This window comes from Staurois parvus, unplaced genomic scaffold (genome assembly GCF_062004578.1).
Source record: "Staurois parvus isolate SC_StPar_1 unplaced genomic scaffold, SC_StPar_1.0 ptg000610l, whole genome shotgun sequence".
Taxonomy (NCBI): domain Eukaryota; kingdom Metazoa; phylum Chordata; class Amphibia; order Anura; family Ranidae; genus Staurois; species Staurois parvus.
Genome location: NW_028318406.1, coordinates 932,218 through 947,370, shown reverse-complemented (window position 1 = coordinate 947,370; position 15,153 = coordinate 932,218). Strand labels below are relative to the sequence as shown.

Sequence of the window (15,153 nt, the reverse complement as noted above, 5' to 3'; positions counted from 1 at the left end):
ATACTGTTATACAGATGAAACCAAGATTGAGTTGTTTGGGAAGAACACACAACACTATGTGTGGAGAAAAAAAGGCACAGCACACCAACATCAAAACCTCATCCCCACTGTAAAACATGGCGGAGGGAGCATCATGGTTTGGGACTGCTTTGCTGCCTCAGGGCCTGGACGGATTGTTATCATTGATGGGAAAATGAATTCCAGAGTTTATCAAGACATTTTGCAGGAAAACGTACGACCATCTGTCCGCCAACTGAAGCTCCGCAGAGGATGGGTGATGCAACAGGACAATGACCCAAAGCATACAAGTAATTCAACAAAACAATGGCTGCAACAGCACAGAATACGCCTTCTGGAGTGGCCCAGTCAGAGTCCTGACCTCAACCCAATTGAAATGCTGTGGCATGACCTTAAGAGAGCGATTCACACCAGACATCCCAAGAATATTGCTACACTGAGACAGTTTTGTGAAGAGGAGTGGTCCAAAATTACTCCAGATGGTTGTGCAGGTCTGATCTGCAACTACAGGAAACGTTTGGTTGAGGTTATTGCTGCCAAAGGAGGGTCAACCAGTTATTAAGTCCAAAGGTTCACATACTTTTTCCTCCCTGCACTGTGAATGTTTACATGTTATGTGCAATTAAACCATGGCAACATCTAATGTTTGTGTAGTATTATGTTCAGCAGACTGTGTTCTTCTATTGTTGTGACTTAGATGACGTTCAGAGCACATTTTATGCCCAATTCATGCAAAACTCCACATAATCCCAAGGGGTTCACATACTTTTTCTTGCAACTGTAATTGCAAACAAAGGCTTCTGTACCAAATATTACCACTGATTTTCTCAGGTGTTCAAATACTTATGTTCAGCAGTGCAAGACAAATAAATTCTTTAAAAATCATACAATGTGATTTCCTGAATTTTTTTTTTTAATTCTGTCTCTCAGAGTGGGAATGCACCTACAATGTGAATTTCAGACCCCTCCATGATTTCTAAGTGGGAGAACTTGCAAAATCGCAGGGTGTTCAAATACTTCTGTTCTTCACTGTATACCCACTTCACGAGTGGGGGTGTATAGGGGGATTTACTCTATTCACTTTATTTATTCATATTTGATAGTCACATAGAATTTCGTATTTTTATTTAATTTATATAATTTTTTTTTTTCTCCACGAGTGTGTGCATGGTATCACAGAATATTATTTGAGAGGTAATGCACTATATATAGTTTATATTTTTTTGAGGTATCTTGGATTTGGAATAACAAATTGGACATCGTATCACGTTTGGAAGATTGAATAGTGTGGACATTGGGCGGATTACTTTTGGACTTTATTTTTGAACTTTATTTGGGACATTTGGTGAATATTTTTGAATGATATTTTTGAATTGTATTTGGAATATTTTGAAGTAAAGGAAGGGTATTAGGTTTTGGGGTGAAGGGTGAAAGAAAAGGTTTTGATATTTTGCACTTTCAAGGGTGAAAGATTTACTTTTCTTGGGAGATATACAGAGATTTTAGTTGAAATACAAGCACCAGCAGTCAAAAGTAAAACTTTTTCACTCTCCATTCAAATATCCCACTCTTTTTAACTATCATCCAGCAAAAAAATGCCAGACACAAATGTGTGCTCTACAGCAAGTTAAATAGGACCTGTATCACCTGTGACCAATTAACCCCTCCCCTTAATTAGCAGACTGAAGGAAGGAAGCTTTTTCACTCTCCACTCAAATTTCCCACTCTTTTTAGCTAACAGCCAGCAAAAAATGCCAGTCTGTATTAATAGACACTTTAGATAAACCACAAGCAAAATCTTGCCACTCAGACAAGTCAAAAGTAAGATTATTATTATACAGTATCTATAAAGCGCCGATAGTTCGCTCAGCGCTGTATATTACAAAGGGGGACAGAACATGTGGAAGAACAACAACAATACAATGCAAAACATGAGGGGATCGAGGGCCCTGCTCTTTGGAGCTTACAATCTAGGAGGGAGGGGATGGTGGTACAGGAGGAGATAGCTGTGGGGGATGGAGTGGTCGGAAGAATGGAGGAGGTCGGCAAGTTAGCAGGGGGTGGGGTAGGCTTCCCTGAAGAGATGGGTTTTCATGGTGCGCCTAAAGAGGAGGAGAGTAGGTGATAATCTGATGGGTTGGGGCAGGGAGTTCCAGAGGATGGGTGACACCCTGGAGAAATCCTGGAGGCGGGCATGGGAGGAGGAGACCAGGGAACTAGAGAGAAGGAGGTCTTGTGAGGAGCGGAGTATGCGTGCTGGGTGGTACTTGGATATTAGGTCAGTGATGTAGTTCGGGGCAGTGTGGTGGACGGCTTTGTACGTCAGTGTTAGGATTTTGAATTTGATCCGTTGCGCAATCGGAAGCCAGTGGAGGGATTGGCAGAGGGGGGGTGGCGGAGATGGAGCGGTTGGAAAGGTGAATGAGTCTGGCAGCCGTATTCAGGATCGACTGAAGCGGGGATAGCCAGCGGCGAGGCAGGCCAGTGAGGAGGGAGTTGCAGTTGTCCAGTTGTGATATGATGAGGGAGTGGATGAGCTGTTTAGTGGTTTCTGGGGTTAGGAACGTGCGGATTTTGGCGATGTTGCGGAGGTGGAGTCTGCACGAGTTAGTTAAAGATTGGACTTGGGGCTGGAAGGATAGATTGGAGTCCAGAATGACACCAAGTACTCTGGCCTGCAGGGCGGGTTTGATGGTGGCGTTGTTGGACATGATGAAGAAGTCAATGGGGGGTGGTGTCCGGGCTGGGGGGAAGACAAGAAACTCGGTCTTGGGGAGGTTCAGTTTAAGGAAGTGGAGCGACATCCAGTCAGATATGTCGCTCAGTAGGTGTGTGATTCGGGCGGAGACTGAGGGGGTGAGGTGGGGGGTTGAGAGATAGATGTGTGTGTCGTCGGCATATAGGTGTTAGTTGAAGCCGTGAGAGTATATGAGTTGGGCAAGGGAAAAGGTGTAGATGGAGAAGAGAAGGGGCCCGAGGACGGAGCCTTCAGGGACCCCAACAGAGAGGGGGAGTGAGGGGGAGGTGGTAGCGTTATAGGTATCGCTGAAAGAGCGTTGTGGCAGGTAAGATAAGAGCCAGGAGAGAGCAGAATCTCTGAGGCCAAGTGAGTGTAGTTTTTTGAGGAGGAGGGGCTGGTCGACTGTGTCGAAGGCCGCAGAGAGGTCAAGGAGTAGGAGCATTGAATAGTGGCCATTAGCTTTGGCAGTTAGCAGGTCGTTGGAGAGTTGGAGATTCAGGTCTCATTCCCATTAACTCATATAGGGAAGCTTGGAGGTTGGATCAGTGAGGGAGGTATATGGCGCAGATACTCATAGCCTCAAAAGGCCCCTGGATTGGCAAGAAAGTTCAAAAGTTGTAAGAGTTAGAGGTCCACCTAATAAATTGAATTTAGATTGTAGGAAGGTTTTGGTAAACCTAAAGGAAAATTGTACAAGCAAACTGCATAAAGTTTGGTCAGACTTACACAAACTTCTATGATTCCGTCAGTGTAGGGGTATTCATGGTAAATGGTGGGAAGGCATCCCATCTTCTTTCAACGTGCTTCACTAATACTACTTAGTTACTCTGCTTCATCAGGAGAAGACGGTGATAGATTACAAATATGAATATGTAAAAATACAACCAATTATTACATTCAGTATGTAAGTGAAAACAGAAAAAACAGTTCTAATGTGAAAAAAAGAAAGAAATGGTATCAGGGAGTGGTGACAAAAACATACTTTATTAAATCACATGATGGTATGATCTTGAATGCGAAAAAAAAGTCCTGCTATGGTAATAAAATGTCAGAGTGTTGTCACCCCCCCCCCAAAAAAAAAAAGTTTATGTGCTCCTAACACCAGTACAAATCAAGGATTGATAAATGAATGACATAAAATAAAGGAATACAGTGTGAGAGTTCTGAGTTGCTACAGACAATCAGCATGGCAATAAGAAGAGTACTGCAGTTTAAAAGAATGCAGAGAAAGGGCTTGTTCACACTTGCGCTTTGGGGGGGGAGGGGCACCACTCCTTGAGCCACGGTATTTACTGTCCCCCAATAGCTCCCCCTTTACCACTGGGACCACACTGCAACCGTGCGCATGTATTAACTATGTATCTCGCATTAACTATATATCGATGCTATTGCCAAAGGATTGCAAAGTTCAAAAAAACTTTTTGTGATATATATATATATATATATATATATATATATATATATAAAACGAAGTGCAGAAGATCAACCAGCAAAACCGATTCTGCAAATCACTGTATCAATCTGTATCAATGTACCTATCAGAGAGACACACCTGCACATGCGTAGTAAACAGTAGACGACTCAGCGCGCCATCTCCAGGAAGTAACACAGTGGCATTGGAACGCACTTTGCCCGGAAATTCCATGAGGCTGTGGAACGCACAACGGCTGTAAACAAAGCGTCTCCAGGCACCGCTTACATTACTTCTCAGAGCTCGGACAGCTGACAGTGAGAAGGTAATAAACATAAAAACTAATACTGACCATTATGAACAAATGAACGTTATTTCATGTTTATGTATGACGTCACCAGTGATTGCTTCCTTATTATTGGTCAATGATTGATTTGACCAGAACATTATGTATTGGTACACACAGGGATGAATATTCCATTAGATTATATAGAACTGTATAGATGATTTCAGTAGAACTAATGGACATGTTTCAGATGGTTGAGGTACATGCACATGGACAATTGCAGCTGTATGGTAAAACTCCCCCTATTTGTTGGCACCGGGGAGCCATTCGAGTTCATGGCTGTATGCTCTGCTACTCATGTAAATGGAAACGCTCTTTGACATGGAAGCTTCTGTGTGTGGGGAATACATTATATTTGAATGTGCAGATGCAAAAGAGCATTAGCGTTTACACGAGTACAAGCGCTTACCGCTACGCACTTCAATGGGCGGCTGTACACACCTGAGGATCCCTGACAACGGCAACCTGATGGGAGATCCTTTACACCTGCAAACATCCAGGTGCATGTATGGTATATACTTCATTTTATGCAACCGTATTTATTGAGTTATTATGTATTCTTATTTATGGATTATATTCTTATTTACATGAAGACATTTTTTGTTCACAGTTGGGTATAAGCAGTCATTTTTCTGTCATTTATTAAAAAAAAATAAAACTATTTGGAGAATTAATTTGTAACTTTACAATGTAGCGCTACCCCCTAAGGAGCTGCTGGATTTTGGGTCCCCCTTTGTCTGCACAGCCAGGAAACCTGCATTTCCACGTTGCATCCACAGTCAATAACCAATCCTTTGGTTTGTTTTTATGATTTATTGGGGATATATAAACTTGGATGGGGATAAAGGACTATGGGATGCCCAAACTGAGTTCAACAACAACTTGGAGGAAAACTTCTCTATGTACAACTTGCAGCAAAAATGGATCCTAGACTGTACTCCCTCCAGAATAATGTCAGTCCTTAATGGATGAGTAGCAAATATCCCATTTTTTTAGGAGCGCTACATCCCCTTAATAGAAGCAGCAAAGTCCCAACTGTATGCAAGAGCCCTATGTCCCCCTAGTAGAAAATGCCAGCGCACCTGGCCGAAACTGAGAATTCCCCAAGCAAGGGTGAGGGATAACAGTATGCTGTCCCTCTGAAAGCTAACTGAATATTGCACTCGGCTGCAATCTCCCTTGTAGGCTTTGGGGGGTGAAAAGTGTAGAAAAACTTTCAGGACTACTGTGCCTACACTGCCTTCTTAGCACAAAACTCCAGACTGTGTTTCTCGGGTAAATCACTTTCAACAAACTGGCAGAGCACGTCTGATACTAATCCCAGCACATCAGCACAAGATTTTCCCAAGCTGGGTTGAAGGTTGGCAGTAGCTGTCCTTCCCAGATGGCTAGCTGGGTGTTGCACCTGGCTGCCTCTCCCCTGTAGGCTTTTGGTGGTGAAAGTAGAGGTACTCACACTCTCCCTTGAAATCCTGCTGTTCGGTAAAGACTGCTGTTCATGCCTCCTGCTGTACAAGTCCTCTCTTTTAATACAGGGTGTCTCCTGGATGAGACTGAAGGGTGGTGAAGATACCTGTGATCAAACTGCTCCTTTCTTTCCTTCCTGAGCTCCTGCCTCTCCCAGGGTCCCCTCCAGGCTTAACAAACTTCAACTAAGCACTCCATCCTCTCAACCAGCAACAAACCCCTGCTGGCCAGGCTCTTAAATATTTATGGGCACAACTCACCACCTTGCCATGCCTCCTGCCTGGGGAGTGGTTAAACTCCCATGAATTTTCAGATCCCTGCCCCTGTACCCCCGCCCACTAGCTTCTAGACATTTCTGGAAGCATCCAAAACCAGGGGGAGGTGACTTGGTGAGGTGACCTGAGTTTGAACCCCACGGATATGCTCACTTTAGCTACTTGTGAGCCAATACTAAATTTACCCAACTGCGTATACTAGAGGGTGATACAATAACATAATGTAAGGACTGAAGAGGTATGTAATCTTACTAGTCTGCCAGTGTTCAGTATATGTATAAACAAATGATTGATGTATTTCATTTTCAATAAGCTAGTATGTTCCATTTGTAGTATCAATGCACCATACTTGATCAAGTGGTCAAGCAGCTATGAAAGTGTAATGCAGCGACCTGTTGCATCAAAGATAATTTACTACTTTCACAAGAAAAAAAACCCTAAAAAGGAGCACCTCAGCACATTAAAGTGATTGTAAACTTTTTTTTAAAATAAACTTGTCGTGCTTGCTTGCTCTGTGCAATGGTATTGCACAGAGTGGCCCCAATCCTCCTCTTCTGGGGTCCCCCACCATTACTCCTGGCTCCTTCTTTTAAGAGAGTACCCCCATAGGAAGCCATTTTATATGGAGGCACTTGTGTGGGTTAGATCATGAGATGTGTTGCCTGCATCTAAAGACACAGACATCACTGCTCTGCCCCCCCCCCACTTCCTCATCATAGAATTTGATTGACAACAATAGGAGCCAATGGCTGGGGCTGCTATCAGTCTGCCCAGTGGGGAAGGAGAGAGACGCTGCTCTAGGCTCTTGCGCTGGATCGAGATCGGGCTCAGGTAAGTATAAGGGAGGGCTGGGGGATCCTGCAGCACAGAAGGGTTTTTACCTTAATGCAGAGCGTGCATTAGGGTCAAAATCCTTAAGCCTTTAGAACCACCTTAAAGTATTTCAAGGGTGTCTTTTTTTTTCCTTCTACAACACAAGTTTTTGCTACTCTATCCATAACACTAAGAGTTTTGACAAGGTGTGAGAGCAACACACCCTATATCCACTCTGGCCCTTCCCCTGAAAAATCTGAACACTGGCTCCCTGCATTTGAAAGCTGGGAATTCTCAACTCTCCAGTGGGCAGTGAGTCCAAACTCTACTATCTTCCAGCGCTGCAATTGCTGGTAGAGTGTTTGAAAAGGTGGATGTGCGGCTGTGCCTGTTAGTCAGAGAGCATTGGTTAGGTTTGATGTCTAAACCTTGTCAGCTCAATGACAAAATGTTACCCACCCCCTCTCCAAAGAGGGCATTGGCCTTCACTGACAAATCTAAGTGAAATCTAAAAAAAAGAGTGCCATATGAATGGCTTAAAGAGTCCATAGTTATTTACTGCTCATAAAATTTAGATGACTGGAAGACACCCTTAAGATGACCTGCTAGTGCTCCTTTTTGTTATATTCTCTCCAGTAAATTGACATCAACCCTTCCAAGAGTGTCAAATTCCTGCATCACCAGCACACTGTGATTCTTTCCATCACCCGCCATTTCATTACAGAATCCTGTAGCTAAATGGGGGTCAAAGAATGAAATCACAGTGCATGGTGGGGGACCCAGTCATTCAACAGCACCATAACCGTTTCAAATTAAAGGTTTGCCAGTCTGCAGCACTGGAAGACAGCGCAGGTCAGACTCAACACCCTCCAGGGAAGTAAGTATTCACAGTCTTCTACAGCAGGGAGCTACTGTATAGTTTACTGCATTGTGGTGCCATTCATGTTAAATGGTACCCCAACACCCTAAACTCTATCTTGCATTGAAGCGCATTGCTAAAAAAGAGACAGGTGTGGTTTAAGGTTCGTTTGAAGCCCATTCAAAATTAATGGACTGCATTAACAAAACACACATCATAGCATCACATAATGTTAACACTCTGCATTTCACTGTGTGAAGTCCAAGCGTTTGTGTGCAGAAAGACACATTTTCTACATGTACGGGTATCAATTGATGAACACTGGTTTGAACACTTGTTTCAGTTGTCTTACGGAAATAAGTCTTTTGGTCTTTGCTGAAATGCAAAGAACTGAAAGAGCTTGACTGATCTACACTATCAGTATTACTCCGCAACTTAAGGCTGCCTGAAAACTATGTAAGTAGGACTGGTTGTTACAAAAAAAAAAACCCCAGAAGTTTTTCAGTATTTATTGTGGATTAGTGCATGACTGAATGCCAACTCACTCTACCTTTTTCCTTACTATCCCTGATATTTCTACTCAGTAATGTTGCAAATAAACACAAAATACTCAATTTGTTCGTAACCCAACTGTACTTTCAGTATCAGCTAAATACATTTCTGTTGCATCAAACAAGTGGTGTGCAAAGTCATACAGTTTGATTTCTTCAGCAAGCAGCATCAGCCTGAGTAGAAATGCCTCTCCCTTGTCAACAGGCTGTAGAGAAAGTCCCTTGCTCTTTGTGTGGAAGCAGTGGCTTCTATGCAGAGGAATGAAACATCCCCTGCTAAGTCACAGCTAGAGCTCCCCAATCATCAGGGAGTGTAAGCTCTGTACACCTATTGTTTTTTATGCACTTCTGCATAGTGTTTACATAGGACGTACAGTGACATATTGAGTGATGTCACTGCAGTTCAAGTCATTACAGATGCTTGGCCAGAGCTGTCTCAGCTCTGTCCAGCCTCTCCCTGCAGTAGTAGATCATTGGTATAGTGATCTATTGCTAGCTGATTGCAGTCAGCGATAGATCATTATTGTAGTGACTTGAGGCTGCATGTGGGGGTCTAGATTGCCAACCCAGATAACTGGCTTGTTCCAAAGTAGTCCAACTGAGGGGTGGGCAACACAGCAAACAAAATGCTAACAGGCCCACAAATGACAAAGCTAGGTGCAGCAAGGGAAATCTAAACCTCAGACTGGAAAACCTTCTTCTCAATCTACAAAGAATGTCTTTTGTTTCTTCCAGACCTCTTAAGTCAAAGGCCAAGAAAGGGACACAGTTTGCAAACCTTAGACTTCCAAACCTTCAAAACCTGCTAGTAAGTCCAACTTAAAGTGAAGGGGCACCCAATTTCTCACCGTGGGGGGACAACTGTTTTTGTGACTCCTTGGACCCAAAACATTTCCGATACATGGGTAAAAGATGTGGTATCCAGGAGCTACAAGCTAGAGTTTCAATCTGTGCCTCCTTCCTTCTTCATTTCATCAAATCTTCCAACCTTTCCGCAAAGAATAACAGGCCTCCATACTGCTCTGGCACAACTACTTTCTTAAAGCGGAGTTCCAGTTGTTTTTGTGTTTATTAAACGTTAGCGGCTACAAAAACTGTAGCTACTGACTTTTAATAAACACATAATCACCTGTCCCAGGATCCAGCAATGTGCTCACCCACGCCGTACCTTCTCTCCCTCTTCTCCCCCTGGCATCTCAACTGTAGGCACCCGGCTGTGACAGCTTGCGGCTTCACAACCGGGAGCCCACTGCGCATGTGTGGGTCGCGCTGCTCCTCCTGAATGGTCCGACAGTCTTCTGGGACCTGTGAAGTGTCCCGGAAGACTGTGGGGGGAAGGAGGGGGGCCAAACTTCATCTCAGTTCGCTGCGGTACCCGCTCCCCCCAAAAAGTGGCAAATGTGGCTGTGGAGGGGGGGGGGGAGGCAGACAAGTGGAGCTTTCCCTTTTGGGTGGAGCTCCACTTTAAGGAGTCGTTGCTATTGGTCAAGAGAAGGAAAGACTTTGGGTGCAAAATATTTGCATGTGGTCCACCAAGTAGGTCTTTGGTTCTCTCCGTCAGGGAGAATTTCTTGCCTCTGTGAACATCAAGGATGCGTTCTTGCATGCCCCTATCTTTCCAGCTCATCAGTGTCATCTACATTTTGCTGTGGGCACACAACACTACCAGTTTGTTGGCCTTCCCTTTGATCTTTCCACTGCACATCGAGTATTCACTAAGGTGCCTGCTCTGCTGCATTCACAGGGCATCCCTATCGTGGGATACCTGGACAACCTCCTTCTGAGAGAACAGTCAGCTCATATCCTATTGGTCAATATCCAAAGGACTACTCAGTCCAGGGTTTTTTTCTGTAGAACCAACTCCTGACTTTCCCCTTTCAAGTTTAGACAGTCCAGTAGCTGTCTATAATAATTCAAGGTCCTCCTGCGCTATGAGAGTGAAAGTATTCAACCTATTGACTAGCTGCCAGCACTCAAAACTGATACCAATCCACAGTGTCAATAAAACATAAAAAACAGTGCAGCACTCTAAGAAATTAAATAATAATAAATCAATAGCATAAATAAAATTAGTATATTAATAGTGCCAAAACACATATAAAAAATTAGTGCCAAACCATGATAGAGAAATAAAAATAAGGTGCCAGACCATAACCATATAAATGGTGTGTACACAATTAATAATAATAAATCACACTCCAAAAATACCATCCAATATAAAAAAACTTAGCAGTGCTCACATAGTGCCATAGTGTTGCATTCAATATCACTATTGCACGTCGCATGATTTATGTCATTTTGCACTAAAAGGACATTGGTCTGGATGCATTTATTTATGTATATTTTTTGTTTTTGTGGCACTATGTGAGCACTGCTAAGATTTATGTCATTTTTCACTAAAAGGACATTTGCTTTGGATGCATTTATTCATGTTCATTTTTGTGGCACTATGTGAGCACTGCTAAGTTTTTTTATATTGGATGGTATTTTTGGAGTGTGATTTATTATTATTAATTGTGTACACACCATTTATATGGTTATGGTCTGGCACCTTATTTTTATTTCTCTATCATGGTTTGGCACTAATTTTTTATATGGTTTTTGGCACTATTAATATACTAATTTTATTTATGCTATTGATTTATTATTATTTAATTTCTTAGAGCGCTGCACTGTTTTTTATGATCCAGTAGCTGTGTAACTGTCCACTTTTGCATTCAAGTTCCTCCCACATGCTCAATTCCGCATTTTGGTTGTTGAGTTGCAAAAGAGAGAAAAAAAAGTTTCTGGATTCATAGATTACCCTGACACCCAACACCAGGTTGTCTTGTTGGTTTTACATTCTCACAATGAATGTCCTTAATACCTCATCAGTGTGGGAGACTAGGACACTGGCGAAAGCTTTTCTCCTAATCAACAAACTGGAGCTGCAAGCCATACGGTTGAATGCTGGACTCTCGACTGCAGGGTCTTCCAATTCAGGTTCAGTCAGTCAATGCCACAGCAGTGGTATATATCAATCATCAGGGAGATACTAGAATTCTTGCAGCTCAAAAAGAAATATGACCAGATTCAGACTTAGGCAGAAGTTCACATTTTAGCTCTGTCCATTGTAAAAATTCCAGATGTGGAAAATTGGCAGGTGGAATTCCTCTGTTGACGGTGTCTGGACACTTCACTTAGTGATAATTCAAGACCTTTGCCACAGGTGGGGAGGGAACACCATACATGAATATCCTGGTTTTTAGATTCAACAGCAAGCTAAGTAAGTTGGTCTCCATGTCCAGGGATACTCTAGTCCAGTGTTTCTCAACCCGTTTGCCTTCGGGGAACCCTTGGCAACAGGTTTGAGATCTCTGAGAACCCCTGAAAAACAATTTCACATCTACAGTGCGTGGAACATTGGATCTGATCAGCGAGCTGTGGATATACCAGCAATTAAGAAACCGTATCAAATAATAGAATAGGTATTAAAAAACTTACCTCCTTAATGTGAAACTTGGGCTTGCTTTTTTCTGCACAGATGCTCAATTCTAGGTTGAACTTGAGATAAGCACACACGAATGTCATCTTCAGCTGAAGTTAAATGTTTCATTCCTTGCTCTTCATGCTTTTTAAATAGCTTGCTCACAAATGTAGTAAGTAGAAAACTGCAGCAAAACATTTAAAGCCTTTCTGTAAATGGCAGGATACTCTTCTTTGACTGAAATCCAAAATTTGTTCAAGGACACATCATCAAACCTCATCCTGAGGGTACGATCAGAATGCAGATCACACATTTCTTCCTGTTCTTTTAAACTCAAGTTATCTGACTGAACAGAAGACTCAGAGAAAGGGCTCCTCACCCAATCATACATTTGTGTTGAAAGAAAAGGAAAACAATATTCAATTTTTCTCTGCAGTACATCCAAGTGGCTTTCAATTAGACTTGAAACTTGCTGGTATCCTTCCTCACTTCCAAGGGCAAGCAACATAGGAAACATCTCCAGATTTCCTTTAACAACATTGCTTTTCCAAAGATTACATTTCCTTTTAAATCCAAGTATTTTGTCATTTGAAGTCAGGTAATTTTCTCCAGAACCTTGCAGAGACTTGTTCAGCAGGTTTATGTGGTTAAAAATGTCAGCTAAAGTATGCCAGTTTCTGCAGCCATTCTTCATCTTCTTTGCAGTCAGCAAAATCTGACATACTCATTTCTTGAAAGTACTCTATTGAGAACTCGTCCGATGCTAAGCCACCTGATTTCTGTATGTAGCAAGAGTTACATGGTCTTTCTTCATGCTTTCACAAAGGTTTTGAAACATTCTTGAGTGAACTTTGTTTAATAAAGTTCACCATTTCTGTTGCATCCTCCAGAACACTTTTCAGTTCAGAGCAGTGTGTTGTGACAACATTAGGGTTTTCTTTTTTTACAGGTTAGCCTTTTTATGGAGACAACAATTGATGGGGCAACATTAGTACAGATTCCAACACAACCATTCCAAGACAGGCCTTCTGATTCCAGATAGGCAGACAAAACATTAAATATATCTTGACCCCTGGTTGTTTTAGGCAGCTCTTTGCAGTATAAAACGTTTTCTTGAATTTTACCACTATTTTCAAAACGTACAAATGCTACAAGATGGCATGCATTGGTGATATCAGTGGACTTATCAACCTAGATAGAGAAGCAGTTTTCAGGATATCACACAAGACCTATTTCACATCATGTGACATGTCATCAATACGGCGACTTATTGTACTGTCTGAGAGTGGAACCTTTTCAATTTCTTTTACTGCTGCCGCATGTGATTTACAATAATTTTACATCCTGGCATTATCATATTCTCACCAACTGTGTGACTTTTTCTTTTTTGGGCAGTAATTTCTGTCTTTTTACTAATGGAGACTTTTTTTTTTTAACAAAAGCTGTACTTTGCTTGCTTTGAGATTCCAATAGCCGTTTAAAATAATCAGCACCAAATGGTTGTGGTTTGTAGTGTCTTTTCAGTTTTGTTGGAGTCATTGCTGTATTTGTAAGTTATTTGCCACAGATAAGGCACAGTGGACATGGACATTGGGTATCACCTGTCCATGAAAGACCCATAGTTAGGTAACTTTCACTGTAAAGGCAGACTTTTTGGGGGTCAAGTACTGCGCTGGTGCATGCAAAGGACTCAGAATGTTGTAATACCTCCTCACTAGCCTTATCAGAATTTTCTGTAGTACAAGGTGTACTATCCTCCTCTTGTACCTCACTCCTCCTCCTCACAAAATGCCACACTGGACCCTGAGCCATTTTGTTTTTAACACAACTGATAAAAAAACACAATGGGATACTTCTCTAAGGCAACCACACTATCACTAATATCAGCAACAGTGCATTATATAGCAAATGTCTTTCTGCACATTTTTTTTATTGCACATATCTGGTCCTCAGTGCTAAACCTACACTGCAGTGCAAAAATGTCAAACTCCACTTATCTCTACCTATCTCTGCAAGGGCACAAATGCAACTTTTTTTCTGTGTGCATAGGCACAGTACAATGTGGAGGTCATCAGGGTACAGTACAATGTGTGTCTGTTCAGAGCACAACACTGGTATCATGTATGCATTTTTTTCTGCACAGAAATCTTCAACCCATATGCATTTTTCTGATTAACCACTTCCCTCCAGAGGATTTACCCCCTTAATGACCAGGCCTCTTTTTGCTATTCGGTGCTGCAATAATTCAACTGATAATTGTGCGGTCATACAATGCTGTACCCAAACGAAATTTAGGTCCTTTTTTTCACACAATTAGAGCTTTCTTTCGATAGTATTTGATCACCTGTGCGCTTTTTATTTTTCGCGCTATAAACAATGAAAAAAAATAAAATTATGAAGAAAAACTATATTTTTTTACTTTCGGCTATAAAAAATATATAGTAAACTCAAAGTTACCTTGTGAGAAAATACTCACCTTGCTTCTTATCAAATTCCTTTGGGTGTCTACTTTCCAAAAAGGGGTCATTTGGGGGGGGGGGGGGGGGGGTTGGTGCCATCCTGGCATTTCAGGGCCTCCAAATCTGTGATAGGTAGTCAGGAAGTGTAATGAGGAAATAAAGCCCTTTGAAAACATGAAGGTGCTTATTGGATTTTGGGGTCCTATACTTGGCTAGACTGCCACAAAGTCTCTCACATGTGGTACCCCCCTACTCGGGAGAAGTAGCAGAATGTATTTTCGGGAGTAATTTCACATATACCCATGGCATGTGTGAGCAATAAATAATTTAAATGACAATTTTGTGAAAAAAAAAAAAAATATTTTTTTTTTGTCATTTTCCTAAAGCTTGTGGTAAAAAATAAATTCTTCTATTGACTCAACATGCCACACAGCAAATAGTTTGGGGTGTCTACTTTCCAAAAAGGGGTCGTTTTGGGTGATGGGGGCATTTTATGCCCAGCAGAAGAAGTTTATGCCATACTTTATTCAATCGTCTAACCACCTGAAGACCAAGCCTTTTCTGACATTTTTTGTTCCCATGAAAAAAATCTGTATTTTTTGCTAGGAAATTACTTTGAACCCCAAAACATTATATATTTTTTAAAGCAGACACCCTAGTAAATAAAATAGTGGGTGCTGCAATTTTTTATGTCACATAGTATTCGCGCAGTGATTTTTCAAACACAAATTTTTTTAGAAAAATACAC

General features: G+C 41.8%; 1 protein-coding gene across 5 annotated transcripts in view; it reads left to right on the top strand.

The window, feature by feature from the left end:
- The first annotated feature begins 4,366 nt into the window (after positions 1–4,366).
- LRRC71 (leucine rich repeat containing 71) overlaps positions 4,367–15,153 on the top strand; it is a 138,665-nt gene continuing 127,878 nt past the window's right edge. For all 5 annotated transcript variants that reach the window (XM_089693032.1, XM_089693030.1, XM_089693029.1 and 2 more), the window contains exon 1: positions 4,367–4,494. The gene's annotated coding sequence lies outside the window, so the exon portion shown is untranslated. The remainder of the gene's footprint in view (positions 4,495–15,153) is intronic.